Here is a 16,094-nt window from a genome sequence, read left to right on the forward strand (position 1 = left end):
ACCTTTAAAGCCCTAAATGGCCTCGGCCCAGTATACCTGAAGGAGCGTCTCCACCCCCACCGTTCATCCTGGACACAGGTCCAGCTCAGAGGGCAGTTCCCTCCCTGCGAGAAGTGAGGTTACAGGGAACCAGGCAGAGGGCCTTCTCAGTAGTGGCGCCCGCCCTGTGGAACGCCCTCCTATTAGATGTCAAGGAAATAAACAACCACCTGACTTTTAGAAGACATCTGAAGGCAGCCCTGTTTAGGGAAGTTTTTAATGTTTGATGTTTTATCGTGTTTTTAATATTCTGTTGGGAGCCGCCCAGAGTGGCTGGAGAAACCCAGCCAGATGGGTGGAGTATAAATAGTAAAGTAGTAGTAGTAGTAGTAGTAGTATATTTCCATTCCTACAAATATGTGTGAAGTTGGCTCTGGCTGCTTTGCCGGAAAGGGGGGTTTTCCTCTGCTGTAATGAGGCATTAGTCTCCTGTTCTTTCCAACATTGAAACATAAATCATTAACGCTGCAAGCTTTAGATACCCAAGATTGTCCTCTGGTCACACTAAGCCCCTGGAAGACAAATATTCTTTCCTCGATTCTCCACTATTACACAGACTGTTTCCACAACTAGCTGTGGGGTTCTTTTCCTCACCAACAGCAGTAGAAACTGATCGCTGAGTACTGCCCCCATCTTCAGCAACTATCAGGAGGCTCCCTGTCTGTGTACACAGCTATTATCGCTGCTTTGCCATAGACAAGTATTCATCCAGTTCTGAAAGGGGATGGAACTGGGCCAGGCAGCAACTATCCTTGTCAGGCAAGAGGAGCCAAATGGTGAAAGCAGTCTGACCAGCTTGGTGTGTTTTTTTTTATGCTTTTAGCTCCGGGGGATAAGTTCCAACTGCGCCTGTTCCTGCCTCTATCTGGATGTCACATGTGGGAACAAGATGCTTCGATTCATAAAATAGTACCCAAAAGGGTCAGAATCCAGCAGGCTTGGGTTAATAGCCCTTGGCTGTAAATTGGTCTGGCATATTCTTCTCGCAGTCTTGTCGTTAATCTTCAGGAAATACTCTGTATATTTTATGACAAAGCAATTCCTGTCCTGCTGCCCCCACCCGATCTCCAGTTCTTCAGCTCCAGCTTCTGGTTTGATGTGAGCTATCGGGGAGAGCTTTTTAAAAATGTTAACAAACTAAAGAGATGTCTCTGTTTCTCATTTATCTAACTCAGGAGACATCAGCAGCATGGTTCACATGTGCCTCCAGAGGTCTTCTCCAGAAACCACAAACCCTCTCCTTTCCCTGATGATATTAGGCAACAAATGCTTGTTGCTGCCATTTAACTTGTGATATTTTAAGATAATATGCAATAATGACAGTGTTACAAATACGTATTATACACAGGCATGCTGATCAGAGGGCTAGCTTGGCTCTGGCTGGCTGTCAGGTGTTTTGTTGTTGTTCAGTCGTTCAGTCGTGTCCGACTCTTCGTGACCCCATGGACCAGAGCACACCAGGCACGCCTATCCTTCACTGCCTCTTGCAGTTTGGCCAAACTCATGTTAGTAGCTTCGAGAACACTGTCCAACCATCTCATCCTCTGTCGTCCTCCGCTCTTCCCCAGTAACATGTTGGACGCCTTCCGACCTGAGGGGCTCATCTTCCAGCGTCATATCCTTTATATGCCTGTTGTCTTTGTCTATGGAGTTTTCTTGGCAGGGATACTGGAGTGGCTTGCCAGTTCCTCCTCCAGGTGGATCACGTTTGGTCCAAACTCTCCACTATGACCTGTCCATCTTGAAATGTCCATAGCTTCCCTGAGTAATTCAAGCCCCTTCGCCACGACAAGGCAGTGATCCATGCAGGTGGTGCTGTGGTCTAAACCACTGAGCCTCTTGGGCTTGCCGATCAGAAGGTCGGTGGTTGTAATCCCCGTGATGTGGGTGAGCTCCCATTGCTCTGTCCCAGCTTCTGCCAACCTAGCACTTCGAAAGCACGCCAGTGCAAGTAGATAAATAGGTACCGCTGTGGCAGGAAAGTAAATGGCGTTTCCATGCGCTCTGGTTTCCGTCACAGTGTCCCGTTGTGCTAGAAGTGGTTTAGTCATGCTGGCCACATGACCTGGAAATCTGTCTGTGGACAAACACCTGCTCCCTCGGCCTGAAAGCGAGATGAGTGCTGCAACCCCATAATCGCCTTTGACTGGACTTAATCGCCCAGGGGTCCTTTACCTTTACCTTTTACCTATACCTGGGTTTCCTACCATATTATGTGTGGAATGGTGTTTGGAGGAATCAGAGAAGTGTAGAATTGGAAGGGACCACAAGGGCATCTACTGCAACCCCCAGCAACACAGTAATCTTTTACCCTTTGAACCCATGACCCTGACATTGAGTTCCTTGCTCTAAGGACTGAGGTATAAAAGCTGATGTATAACTAACCCTCCCACAATGTGAGCAATTAAAATGCAATACTGCAAGCAAAGTGTAAATAGAAAACGGATGGTTGCCACAATTGGTTAAAGTACAGCCTCTCTGCTTTTATGCAGAATTGTTTTATTCATGCTTTTGGTTTCAATGTATGATGCTGATATGCGGGTGGCACTGTGGTCTAAACCACTGAGCCTCTTGGGCTTGCCGATCAGAAGGTCAGCGGTTCGAATCCCATTGCTCTGTCCCAGCTTCTGCCAACCTAGCAGTTCGAAAGCATACCAATGCAAGTAGATAAATAGGTACCACTGCGGCGGGAAGGTAAACAGTGTTTCCGTGTGCTCTGGTTTCCATCACAGTGTTCTATTGCACCAGAAGTGGTTTAGTCATGCTAGCCACATGACCCTAAAAGCTGTCTGTGGACAAACACCGGCTCCCTTGGCTGATTTTAGTGCTTTGAATGGTACTTACTATATTTTATTTCTTTTTGTAAGCTGCTTTGAGTTTTATTTTAAAAGTGGGGTATAAATTTTTGAAGCGCACACACAAACACACATAACATCAGGGATGAAAAGGTTAAGCTCTGTATTATTCCTCTTTCATCCTTACCTCAAACGGATTCTGGTATGCTACTTGGTTGCGGAAAAGCACAAGCTGGTTTCATGTAACTGTGCATAACAAAGGAGCCCCAGTCTGGGGTCAGACTTCCTTAAGAAATGCATTCCTTTAGGAAAGCAGGGAAATCTTTCTATAGCCTGCAAGAGAAAAGAGACCAATTTGAGCAATCCAAAACACTGGGATTTGATCCCAGATGAAAATTGAACACATCAGTGTACATCCAAGTCTTCCCTGCCCCACAGACTGCAAAAGGTCAAACGCCAAGTCAACTGCGGCTTTGATGACAACAATTTAGTTCATTCCTATGCTTTGAGGGGAGGCGGGGACATGAGCTTTAGTGCAGTGCAGCTAAGGAAAGTGCCAAAGCTGGCTTAGCATTTTTCATTGAGATTTTAACCATGTGACATGGAGAGAACATATTATTCAGGAACAAAATGGAAGATTATAGCAAGTGCTAGGAACTGCCATCAACTAGAATTCCGTGTGTGTGTGTGTGTGTGTGTGTGTGTGTATTTCCTCATAGAAAAGTGCAGAAAAAAATCTCAGCAGTTTACAACACACACACCATACATCTTCTCAAACCATAGACAGTTCCCACCAAAGATCTAGAGCAGGGTTTCCCCAACGTGGCCCTCCAGCTGTTTTTGGACTGCAATTCTCACCATCCCTTACCACTGGTCCTGCTAGCTAGGGATGATGGGAGTGGTAGTCCAAAAACATCTGGAGGGCCAAGTTGTGGAAACCCTGATCTAGAGCATGTGCTCATAATACATAGTATAACCTACCTGCCCATCACGCACCACATGCTCCTAGGCCCTCCTCCACATGACTTCGCATGTACAAATTTTCTTCTCCCAGGAACTCTGTAAACCTTAGGTTTTCTGCCTGTCACTTCCAGAGCATGTGTCTGGCGTGCTGTTTGGTGGACCTTGCAGCATTCTAGCAAGGTAGATTAGGATCATCATTGCTTCAATGCAGATATGTGGCTGAGGTTGAGATAATAGTGGCTGGTGCAAGCCTACCTGGTCCAATATGGTTGAAGTGAGATCTGAACAGGGGTGAACTTGAGTAATCTTTTTGTGATATGGTGCCCTGTGGGAGACCAAAATCTGGCGTCCCCAAATGGATCTTCTCAGTGCTATTTTTCTAGAAAAAGAGGTGATGGAAATCACCATGAATGCCTCCCTTGTTCTCTTATAATGGAAATGGTGCTCACCTGAGAGGTGAGTTCCAGTGCGTTCCAGCTGGAGGAAAAACCTGGATCTTCTCAATTATTGATCTTCTCAATTTTGCATCCCATTGGCTTGGCACGCTGTGCAGGGGAATGGCCCACACTGCCTGAAATCCAACGCTAATCTGAACTTTGAATTTCCCTGGTCACGTGTTCTCAACATCAAGTCAGCAGCAGCACTACTGATTTTGGCCAAGACAATGGACATCAAACATCTGTCAAAGGTCTTGGGCATCTGCATGTCAGCCGCTCATGTCATGCCTTGGTCAAGACACCATGCTGGAGTTATTCTGTGGTTTCTGCTGCCCCACCAGTAGGCAATTACAACCAGCGAAGACTGCTCAAAATGCATTGTGAGTGTCTCTGGGACTTTTGTCATTCGCAGTGGTTGTAGGAAAAATAATCCCACCCATGCAGTGATCAAATGATGGAAAAGGCTTTTGACATGGTAACATAGGCAAATCCATGGTCCATGTGGTCTTAACACATGCACTGCAGCAGCAGCCAACATGGTGCTCGTCTAGGGCTTTCTGAACAGCCACACCCATAATTCCTGGTTGCTGGCTATGCAGACTGGGGGGCTGATGGGAGTTGTAGTCCACAAACAACTGGAGGAGCCCATGTCGGCTACTCCAGAGTCTTCAGACTCTTCAAAGTCATAAAAAGTGATGGTGGAAAGGGTCTGTTCTGCATAAAGTCAGCCGGCCTCTATTCTGAAAGTCATTCCATTTTAAACCTAGGCATGTGGGGGTCTAGTGACTATTAATCGATGGTGCTTGAAAGGCTCGCCTGCATTACTCAGATAAAAAATGTTCTGTTATTACTTTATATATTGCAGATATAGATCTTTCCATTCACAATAAATGCCAGGAGTAAGCTATGGTTCAAATTAAGCTGCAGTGAAACCTGTCAACATATAATCTAAAGAACATGAAGTGAGAGAGAAGGGGCAGGAAATTCCTCAAGTGTGATCTTGAGGCAAATATGCCCCCCACCCAAAAAAAGGATGCATAATTTCTGAGCATGTTTATTCTACTCAAATGCTTGTTGTCCCAACTCTGCCCTGTTGTCTAGCACCAGCGCTTTTGCCAGTCAGCAAATGATCTGGTGAGCTTCCTGTTTTTCAGAAGTGTAACTTCCACATAGTGTAATATTTAGGCCAAGAGATCGTGACTCAACAATTTTGTCATTTGCCAACAAGTGATGAATAGAAGATCTTCTGTTGTGGGTTTTGTAGCACCAACTACGAAAGAATATTTCTGCCAATGAAAATGATTCACCTTAAGGCAGAGATGGAGGGCAAACCTGTTACCTTCCAGATGTTGCAGAACTCCAACTCCCATCATCCAACTCCCAGTCTATAGGCCATACTGAGTAAGAGTAATGGGAGTTGAACAACACCTACATTTTCCCTTTCTTTCTGTAAGGAAAAGTCTTCTAGGAGGCATTCAGACTTATAAATATTTTTCTCTTTAATTGAAATTGTGGGGCGAGTTTTATGTATTATAATGTGTTGTGTCTCACCTTTCTGGTTCATACGGGGCCTCCAGGGCTCAAAAGCATGTCAGAATAAAATAATGAGGATCAGATGGTGGAAACAAATTTCCAAAACAGTATCACAACAAGGCAACACACCCATGTTCTTATATATGTAGGGGGCAGGGAACTCTTGTGTTAGGCCTTAAGCAGATTCTCCAAGTTTCCCTATTTTCCAGAGACAGTCCCGGATTTACAGAAGCCATCCTGGTTTCTGATTTGATCCTGGAATATCCCACTTTTCATTAGGATGTCCCTATTTTCATCGGAGAAATTTTGGAGGGTATGGAGTTAATCTGACCCCTGAGCCACCTGAAGGTAGCCCTGTATAGGAAAAGTTTTTTTAATGTTTAATGTTTTATTGTGTTTTATATATGTTGGAAACTGCCCCGAGTGGCTGGGGCAACCCAGTCAGGTGGGTTGGATGTAAATAATAGTAGTAGTAAAGGTAAAGGGACCCCTGACCATTAGGTCCAGTCGTGTCTGACTCTGGGGTTGCGGCGCTTATCTCGCGTTAGTGGAGCCGGCATACAGCTTCCGGGTCATGTGGCCAGCATGACAAAGCTGCTTCTGGCGAATCAGAGCAGCACACGGAAACGGCGTTTACCTTCCCGCCGGAGCGGTACCTATTTATCTACTTGCACTTTGAAGTGCTTTCAAACTGCTAGGTGGGCAGGAGCAGGGACCGAGCAATGGGAGCTCACCCTGCCGCGGGGATTCGAACCGCCGACCTTCTGATCAGCAAGCCCTAGGCTCTGTGGTTTAATCCACAGCGCCACCCGCGTCCCTAATAATAGCAGTCCTAGTAGTTGTAGTAGTAATATGTCCTTTTTCATCAGAGAAATGTTGGAGGGTATGCTTCAGTTCTCCGACATGAACGATTGAGTTCCTGGCCAGTCACTTGTCTGTGGAATATTTGGTTGAAGGAAGGAAGAGCACTGGGCTGTAATGAAACTGAAAGAACATATTTCATATTTTATCTTTTATTTTATCAGCAGGGGAAGTTTGTGTCTATAACTTGTAGAAAGCAATATTCAACATAATGGGTATGCCTTAAGACAACAATAGCTTTTCTAGATAACTCTGAACTTGTCAAAATGGCCCAAGGCTGTTCTTATCAGCTTCCTGGAAGAACTTCAAGGAGTACTGGCAAGATTAGGACTTTGCGAGATATTGTAGATAGTCGCCTTTTAATCAAAACTGGTTGTGCAGTTGCGTATTATGGACCTAGCTTAGTTATCATCTTTCAAAGCTCTTAAAACTACCTGGGACCAGGACATCTCGAGAACCATCTCCTCCATGTGATCCTACCAGGCCCCATCCCACATAATTGATCACAAGATGTGGTGCACACAAACCATTTGAATGGCAATGCCCATCAACTTTGGGGGGAACCTGGCACCCTCAGATATTTAGGAGCTGAAGGGACCTCAGCCCCTAGGAGTTCACTTTGATCCACACTGCCCAGGCTTGTGTGTGAGGTGGCAGTTATGAGTTAAAGGTCTCTGCAGCTACAGCCGGTGCTGTGATTTTCCAGAGGTTTGACTTCACCCCTAGAGGCACACTCCATTGTCCCTGGAGACAGACTCATGCCAACAATAGCAACAGCCAATCCTTTGTCACACAATGATCTTCTTGTGCAGGCATCACTGAGATTCGCCTTTCCTTACACCTGAAATTATATTGTCAGAAGGCGACAAGCGTAATAATCATTGGATTATTTTGCTACCCAAATTATTATTATTTTTTTAAAGGATGATACGAAGTCAGAAGTAGTGTGGCTGACCCAACAGGTTCGGAACAATGCTTCCTGTGTGTTTGTGTGTGGTGAGAGCTGTTGCTTGGAAATCCTGACAGTGATTAGCCTGAAAGCTGTGGTGCTTTCAGATGGCAGCCAAATGAGAGCACCAGTACTGAACATGTGACAGAAAATCCATCAAAGTGTCCCAGCAAAAGAGTTTGGTGTAAGTCATGGTGGAAATGAAGATGTTTTGAACTGCTTCCCGCCATCACATGTTGGCTTGGTCTTATGGGAGTTGTGGAGGACACCTTGTTGTTGTTGTTCAGTCGTTCAGTCGTGTCCGACTTCGTGACCCCATGGACCAGAGCACGCCAGGCACACCTATCCTTCGCTGCCTCTCTCAGTTTGGCCAGACTCATGTTAGTAGCTTCGAGGACACTGTCCAACCATCTCATCCTCTGTCGTCCCCTTCTCCTTGTGCCCTCCATCTTTCCCAACATCAGGGTCTTTTCTAGGGAGTCTTCTCTTCTCATGAGGTGGCCAAAGTACTGGAGCCTCAACTTCAGGATCTGTCCTTCTAGTGAGCACTCAGGGCTGATTTCTTTAAGAATGGATAGGTTTGATCTTCTTGCAGTCCATGGGACTCTCAAGAGTCTTCTCCAGCACCATAATTCAAAAGCATCAATTCTTCGGCGATCAGCCTTCTTTATGGTCCAGCTCTCACTTCCATACATTACTACTGGGAAAACCATAGCTTTGTTGGCAAGGTGATGTCTTTGCTTTTTAAGATGCTGTCTAGGTTTGTCATTGCTTTTCTCCCAAGAAGCAGGCGTCTTCTAATTTCGTGACTGCTGTCACCATCTGCACTGATCATGGAACCCAAGAAAGTGAAACCAGGACACCAGGAGGGCTTTAAAGGCTCTGTCATCTGGTGGTGGCTTTGATTTAAAAACAAAAACAACCCGCGCTACACCTCTGGAAGCTAAAACCAGTTTGCTGATATTGTAAATATTTTGGCTTGCTGGTTTTTAAAAATAAATCTTTTTTTTTTTACCATGCGTTTATGATATTTTTAATTTGTAAAGCATGTTGTGACCATTTGGTAAAGGTGTAAGTGTAATCTCTAAACACAGAAATAAAATGGGTGCTGGGGTCAAGACGCATCATGCCTCCTCTTGAAAGATACCAGCATTGCGAGCTGAAACCTACAGAACGCAACCTCATGCTGTATGCATACTGATCAAAATTTTAATAGGTGTCCCAACATCTTCACAAAATGTGACATAGAGAACATGTCACCAAGGACAACTTCCAGAAAATAGAGGCTGCCGAATGGTTAATAGGGACAGTTGGGGCCTGTGGTCTAAACCACTGAGCCTCTTGGGCTTGCCAATCAGAAGGCCGGCGGTTTGAATCCCCACGATGGGGTGAGCTCCCGTTGCTCTGTCCCAGCTTCTGCCAACCCAGCAGTTCGAAAGCACGCCAGTGCAAGTAGGTAAACAGGTACTGCTGCGGTGGGCAGGTAAATGGCATTTCCGTGCGCTCTGGCTTCCGTCACAGTGTTCCTTTGCACCAGAAGCAGTTAAGTCATGCTGGCCGCATGACCCGGAAAGCTGTCTGTGGACAAACGCCGGCTCCCTCGGCCTGAAAGCGAGATGAGCGACGCACCCCATCGTCGCCTTTGACTGGACTTAACCATCTAGGGGTCCTTTTTCGTTTGTTTGTTTTTACCTTTATATTGTCAGGGGGTTGATTCAGCCTGCTAAGAGATAATATAATAATTAAGCCATCCAATAAGCTGCCCAGGCCAGGGGACCAATATTGTGGGGCAGCATCATTTAATCTCACATGGTCCAAGAGATGTGTCCCAGGAACCTTTGGTGCTAAGCAGAGGTTGCTGAACCCTAATTCCCAGGGCAACTGCTTGCAGCTGTTAAGATGTCTTGGACTAGATCTGAGTATGCCTGTCATTTCCAGTAACTCTGTAGTTGCTGGAAGAAGCACCCTTAAGTAGTCAGCAGTACAAAATCCTCTCATTAAGCTTGATGAAGATGGTTGTTGTGTGCTTATGAGTCCAGGGAATAGAATATGTGATTATATATATTTCCCACTACTGGAACCTCAGACTAATTATTTGTCTGAGTGGGAGAGAACAATAGCAGCTGAAGGTCAATTCTCTCCTTCTGCTGGAAAAAAAAAACCATTCCTCTTTCTAAACAAACTTAGATTAGAAATTGATTTTGTTTATATTAATTCTTTATCCATGAGCCTGCTGCATGCTGAACATCAAGCTGCATTTGCTTCTGTTCAGCAACCTGTACGACAATCTGTATTTCTCTGTTACAGTTCCGTGTTGCTTCAAAAATGCAAATAAAGACAGTGTTCTGTTGACAATACAAACAGCAGAGTCCAAATAGAATCGATCTCATTTGCCTATTTACAGCAGGATTAGAAAGCTGGAAAGAGTAGGGCTACCTCAGACCGGAGCCTCTAGCAGGAAGGCTGTGTAGTGTAGCGAAGGAAGTCTGAGCTTGGAAACCTGGGTTCAAATCCTGCTCCATTACGAAGTTCACTGAGATCCTCTCTCAGGATTGTTGTGGAATACATAGGGGTTTAATCCCCATTTATACTGGCCTGAGGAGGCTGGAGGAGAAATGGGGTTGCAGCTTTAAAATGGTAAGACTTCCTCAAGCTGAATGTTGAACTGCCCTGTATGGGAATCCTGTGCAAATCAAGCAAATCAGGAAATCTATGTTCTTTCCTGCGCCTTCGAGAGATTCCTTCTGCTGCGTATTTCTGCAATAGATGGAGCGTTCACAACCCAGAGGGGGGAAAGTCACCAATCAGCTGCTAACGCTCAGGTTGCAACATGGCAGCCCAATGCTCTATTGCCCTGCCTCTGGCTTCAGGTGGTGTCAAGCTGAGCTAGCAGAGGAAGAAGTTATTAGTATAGACAGGTTGTCCCGAACCCTTAACCAAGCTGTCATTCTAATGGACCCAAGTCATCTTACAGTCTGTTCTAGGACCTCCTGAATATTGCAAAGGCTTTTGAACGGGGAGAGGAAATGCAGAAAAAGCTTTAAGACTGCACTCCAGTTATAGCTGAGTCCCGTGTCTCTCACCCCCACAACATCCCTACCTGAATGCTTTTGCCTGGCTGGATTTCTTTCCTCGAACTCGAATACAGTCATACCTCGTGTTGCGTTCCACTCTTGTTATGGACTATCAGCGTACGAATGCGGCAAACCCGAAAGTGTTTACTTCCGGGTTTGCTGCCCGCGCATGAACAGAAGCAATCTGTGTGCTTCACGCATGCACAGAAGAGCTACTGTAGTTGCGGACTTTTCGGAAATGGATTAAGTCCACATCTAGAGGTACCACTATAATGCTTCTTGCTTGCTTGGATGGAGGATAAAGAGGGTTGTGTGAGATATATAGAAACTAGCCTACTGTGCAAAACTAAAATTTATCTTCCTTGCTCCATCCACTGCTAATAATAATAATAATAATAATAATAATAATAATAATAATAATACTGTAATAATAAAGCTGGTAAGGTACCCACAAGGGGATGTGGCCCTCAGCCTGAGAAAGATCCCCTACCACTAGATTAGACAAACCCATGTGGAATGAGTTCAATAGCAGCATACCGCACCTAAGGGGTGGCAAGCGGAATCAAGGAAACAGGGACAGTTTGTTTTTAGTATCATCGGAAGCTGACTACATCATTAGACTTATTAGATTTATTAACTTGCCTTATCCAATGGCCCTTTAATGGAATGCAGCATTCACCTTTTTTTAGATATATGTACAGTCATCCCTCAGAAGTCGAACACAATCCGTTCTGGAAGTCCGTTTGACTTCCAAAACGTTCAAAAACCAAAGCGCAGGTTCTGGTTGGCTGCAGGAAGCTCATGCAGCCAATCGGAAGCTGCGGAAGCCCCGTCAGATGTTTGGCTTCCAAAAGAACGTTCGAAAACCGGAACACTCACTTCCGGTTTTCGATCATTCCGGAGCTGGAACGTTCGACACCCAAGGCGTTCAGGAGCCGAGGTAGGACTGTATATATTTATTTAGAAAAACGCCACCCTTACTCTGATAAATGCTCCTAAGTGCTCCCATTTTTATTTTGCAGTTGCTGAGCTAAGGCTCTCCGACGAACAAAACAGCGATGAAAAACAGGTTAGCTGAACAAAAAAGCAGCGCACGAGTCCATTAGCACTTGCAGTTCTGAGGTAAAACGATACGACAGCCGTATATTGGTGCTATCAGCCCCTAGGAATGCTAGTCAAACAGGCTGTAGCTCTGCTGGCACAGCTATGATTCACCTCAAAACTGGCTCTGTGTTGCGTGGTCCAGTCATGTATTTTTGGAGCTTTGATGACCACCCTTGGTCTACATAGACCACATGCCTGAGCTTCCAGCAATCACAGTGACTTTTGAGTAGACTACTGTTGTTTTTTCAAACTGCATTTGAGGCGACCCTGGGGCCTGTAGAAGCTCATCACTGAGAAGATTGGTAATGGCAGAAAAAGCTTCCTCTCCAAAGACAGCTTGGGCCACCATCTTGCTGCAAGGGAGTGTTGAGTGAATCTAGGATGCACATAGCCTACATGGTCGAAACAAAATAGAAAATTATTTCTAGTAGCACCTTAGAGACCAACTGAGTTTGTTCTTGGTATGAGCTTTTGTGTGCATGCACACTTCTTCAGATACACTGAAACAGAAGTCACCAGATCCTTAAATATAGTGAGGGAGTGGGGAGGGGTATTACTCAGAAGGGTGGTGGGAATGGGTGATCAGCTGATAGGTGTGGAAAACCTGTTGACGACTCTTAACAGCTGCAATTAGTCTTGCAGGGAAAGGCAAGGGGTGAGATGGCTAAAGATAGCTTTGTTATGTATAATGAGATAAGAATCCAATGTCTTTGTTCAGACCAGGTTTCTCCATGGTTTTAAGTTTGGTGATTAGTTGCAATTCAGCCACTTCTCTTTCCAGTCTTTCCCTGCAAGACTAATTGCAGCCGTTAAGAGTCGTCAACAGGTTTTCCACACCTATCAGCTGATCACCCATTCCCACCACCCTTCTGAGTAATACCCCTCCCCACTCCCTCACTATATTTAAGGATCTGGTGACTTCTGTTTCAGTGTATCTGAAGAAGTGTGCATGCACACGAAAGCTCATGCCAAGAACAAACTCAGTTGGTCTATAAGGTGCTACTGGAAAGAATTTTCTATTTTGTTTCGACTATGGCAGACCAACACGGCTACCCACCTGTAACATAGCCTACATGAATACTGATGGAGCTCGAAGGAACACCCAAGAATCCCCTGCAGTGGTCTCTCAGCAGAGGCACAAGGGGTGGATTTGTTTTAAATCACTAGTCAGTAAGACTTGATTTCAATCATTTTTTTTTTTAACAGAAAGACTCATTCTTGCTGGTGTCATCTTAATATTTACAACCAGATGCTGGTTTCATTTTTGGAATAATAAATTTTCAGAGTAGTTTTTACAGTTATCTCAAAAATTACTGATTTGGCTATACTGTTAGAAATACATAGGCCGATAATGATGAAATTATTGCAAGGTTTAATAAGTTAACTGTTTATATTTGGACAGCTTTTCTGCTGTACTTTATTGGAAGGAGAAAAATAACCATTTCCTTAATAACATTTTAAACAATTTATTTAACTAATACAATAACATTATAGCATATGTACCCGTGTTTGTTTACTGGTGTGGTTAAACAATTAAAAAAAAACAGACTGAGTTTTAGCACACATGAAAACTTCAAACAAATCCTTATTTCCTGATGCATAGCCTTTGGACTGTAATGTAACTTAAGTAGAAAACTATCTTTAGAAAGGTTTTTCCTCCAAAAGCATTTTTTTTTTAAAAAAATCTGATTTAAATAAAAAAAAATCCAAATTAAAATTTAAAAATATGGGTTGTTTTTTTAAAATTGATTTTTATCCACCCTGGTTTTGCTAGAACCAAATGGACACAGAAGGCCTCGCAAAACAGCTGGGGAAACACTGAGCTAACTTTGCCGCCATGGACAGTGACACAGCAAATTGATGGGAATCTCTGGAAGTCACAGGCAACAAATAAAATGGCAGCCCTTCATGATGGAAGCAATGTGTCAATTCCCAAATTGCTCATCCTGCAGACACTTCTTTACTCATCCTTCTCAGTCTAGTTTACCGCTTTCTCTGGTAATTTCAAAACCAGAAATTCCACTGTACAAATATGTGCGATTGGAAATACATAATTCAGACTACACGTGCTTTATGACAGTGCTTTCCAAATACACAGTAGTGGTGTATCTATTTTTACACTGAAGACGACGTTTGCAAAGTTTTGACATCCGCTCCCATAATAATGAGGGGCAGGGATCCTCCTTGCAACAAGAGCCAGTGTGGTGTAGTGGTTAAGAGTGGTGGACTCGTAATCTGGTGAACCGGGTTCGCGTCTCCGCTCCTCCACATGCAGCTGCTGGGTGACCTTGGGCTAGTCACACTTCTTTGAAGTCTCTCAGCCCCACTCACCTCACAGAGTGTTTGTTGTGGGGGAGGAAGGGAAAGGAGAATGTTAGCTGCTTTGAGACTCCTTCGGGTAGTGATAAAGCGGGATATCAAATCCAAACTCTTCTTGCAACAGCAAATTAGCCCAGTTATTTCCTCTCAGCATCCTGCCACAACTTCTTGTCTAGCGCAGCAGGGCTCAGAAACTGGGCAATGCTGAAAAGTTGACCTGCACCTGCCAGGTGTAACACAGGGGAATCTAAAAATCTTGGAATATGCGGGCAGACTTCAATAGGCATAGAATAAGTTCATTTTTGTGACTTGCTACTGTGTCCTGGCACATAGTTTGGAATCTTGCATGAGGGTGGCCGTATGCCTACAGCAGATGGGTATCTACTAATCAAATCACATCACTGTCATTTCAGATGGCTCTGCTCAGCCAGAAGTTAAAATCATGGTTCTTCAACTCTCACTGATTTATTGGTAAGTAGGATATTAAATTACATCTGCCGATGGGCCTGCATAAAGTGTGTGTTTTGTTTACAATGCCAGGTGTCCCTCTTGTTTGATGCCTTGCTGAAATAATATTTGTCCCCTCCTCTGAGGCACTAGTCTTGAGCTCTTCCCAAATTCCTGCTATTTTGGAGTCGGGGGGGGGGGGGGAGAGAATTAAATCACATCCCAGGAAATTGAAGTGGTTGCAGCTACAGCTGTTTCTGGTGCTGTTGTGCAGCAAACCTACGAATTCTCAATAAAGGGGTTGTCTTAAAAGTGAACTATGTCTGGTTGAAGGAGATCCCTTACAAGGAAACAGTGAAGGAACTGGCCTCTAAGACCCTCAGATTAGAGCAGTTGTTGTTGAGCATTTTTTTAGGGCAGCCGCCGATTTCAGGGAGAAAAATTTGACAAGTAACAGGAAAGGTCAAAACCATGCACCTCTTAAAAGACCAAAGCTAGCTAACTAAAGAGAAAATATATGAAGATTTCCCCAGAAAGCAGTTCTGTGGATCAAAAACCACTTCTCAACCTACCTAGGTGCAGAGAAAAGTAGACTCCAGGGCTGTGGAAACTCTCTACCTTTAACATTCTTTCCCTCAAAAAAAATAATCAGGTGCCATGGTTTACCTCTCACCGAGTTAAAATTCTCAGTGACAGTGCCCAGAATTCTTTGAGGGCAAAAATGTGCCTCCGAGGCATAGTGTGTATACGGCTGAAATGTAAAATAATAGCGATAGCTTCTTCCCTGAGTAGAGGAAATAGCTATTAAGTCTGTGGCGTAAATATGCCAATAGATTTTCAGGCTCCATGTTAGACACTGTAGCCCCACTGGCTAGAGACAGGTCACCTCTCCAGATGAGTGGAATGAGCAATAAAGCAAATGTATGTTTGTGAAAAACACAGAGTTTATCTGGGATTTTTTTGGTCAGCCAAAGGGTCGAAGCAGTAGGCCAAAGGTGGTCCAGGGACGTCCATGTCACCTAGACACATCTTTGATGCAAAGACGATCTGGCCTTTGTTAGCTTTATGGTGGGAATAAAAGTGGGACAACCAGCAGCTCTGTGAAAGATTAACTTACATGCAAACATGGTGTCGGTTACTCAGAAGTCTGAGTATTCAAGGAAAAGGCTTACAAAAATATAAAAAAAGAAAAATCCAGCTCTTTTTAAAAAATCCCAAAAAATAAACCCTTAGCTTTGAACACCTGATAGAATTACACGTTTTCAAAATGTTCTCGGGGAGATTTGAAGTGCTTTCCAAATTGGGAGGCCTGAAACACCAGATTTATTTCATTTCCAACAAAAAGCCACTAAGTGGTAAGAAGCGGTTGGTGCCAGTATTTCAGATTTGAATTCTTCTCTTTCGTACCAACCAACCTGGGTTAAAATTTGAACCAGCCCCCATATCCGCATTTGCCACGCTCCCTCTCTGATTTCTATTTTAAAACCACAGGATGTGTTGTGTGGATAAACAGGCAACACCTTCGCCACATATAGCAAGGAGCAGCTATTTAATGAGAGTGGGCGAACGTTTC

The 16,094-nt window shown here is 44.3% G+C and overlaps 1 protein-coding gene across 1 annotated transcript in view; it reads left to right on the forward strand.

Moving 5' to 3' along the window:
- C9H4orf19 (chromosome 9 C4orf19 homolog) overlaps window positions 1-16,094 on the forward strand; it is a 50,329-nt gene that overhangs the window by 28,944 nt on the left and 5,291 nt on the right. Inside the window, exon 2 of the mRNA XM_033160785.1 lies at window positions 14,488-14,545. The gene's annotated coding sequence lies outside the window, so the exon portion shown is untranslated. The remainder of the gene's footprint in view (window positions 1-14,487; window positions 14,546-16,094) is intronic.

The sequence above is a fragment of the Lacerta agilis genome, chromosome 9 (genome assembly GCF_009819535.1).
Source record: "Lacerta agilis isolate rLacAgi1 chromosome 9, rLacAgi1.pri, whole genome shotgun sequence".
Lineage (NCBI taxonomy): Eukaryota > Metazoa > Chordata > Lepidosauria > Squamata > Lacertidae > Lacerta > Lacerta agilis.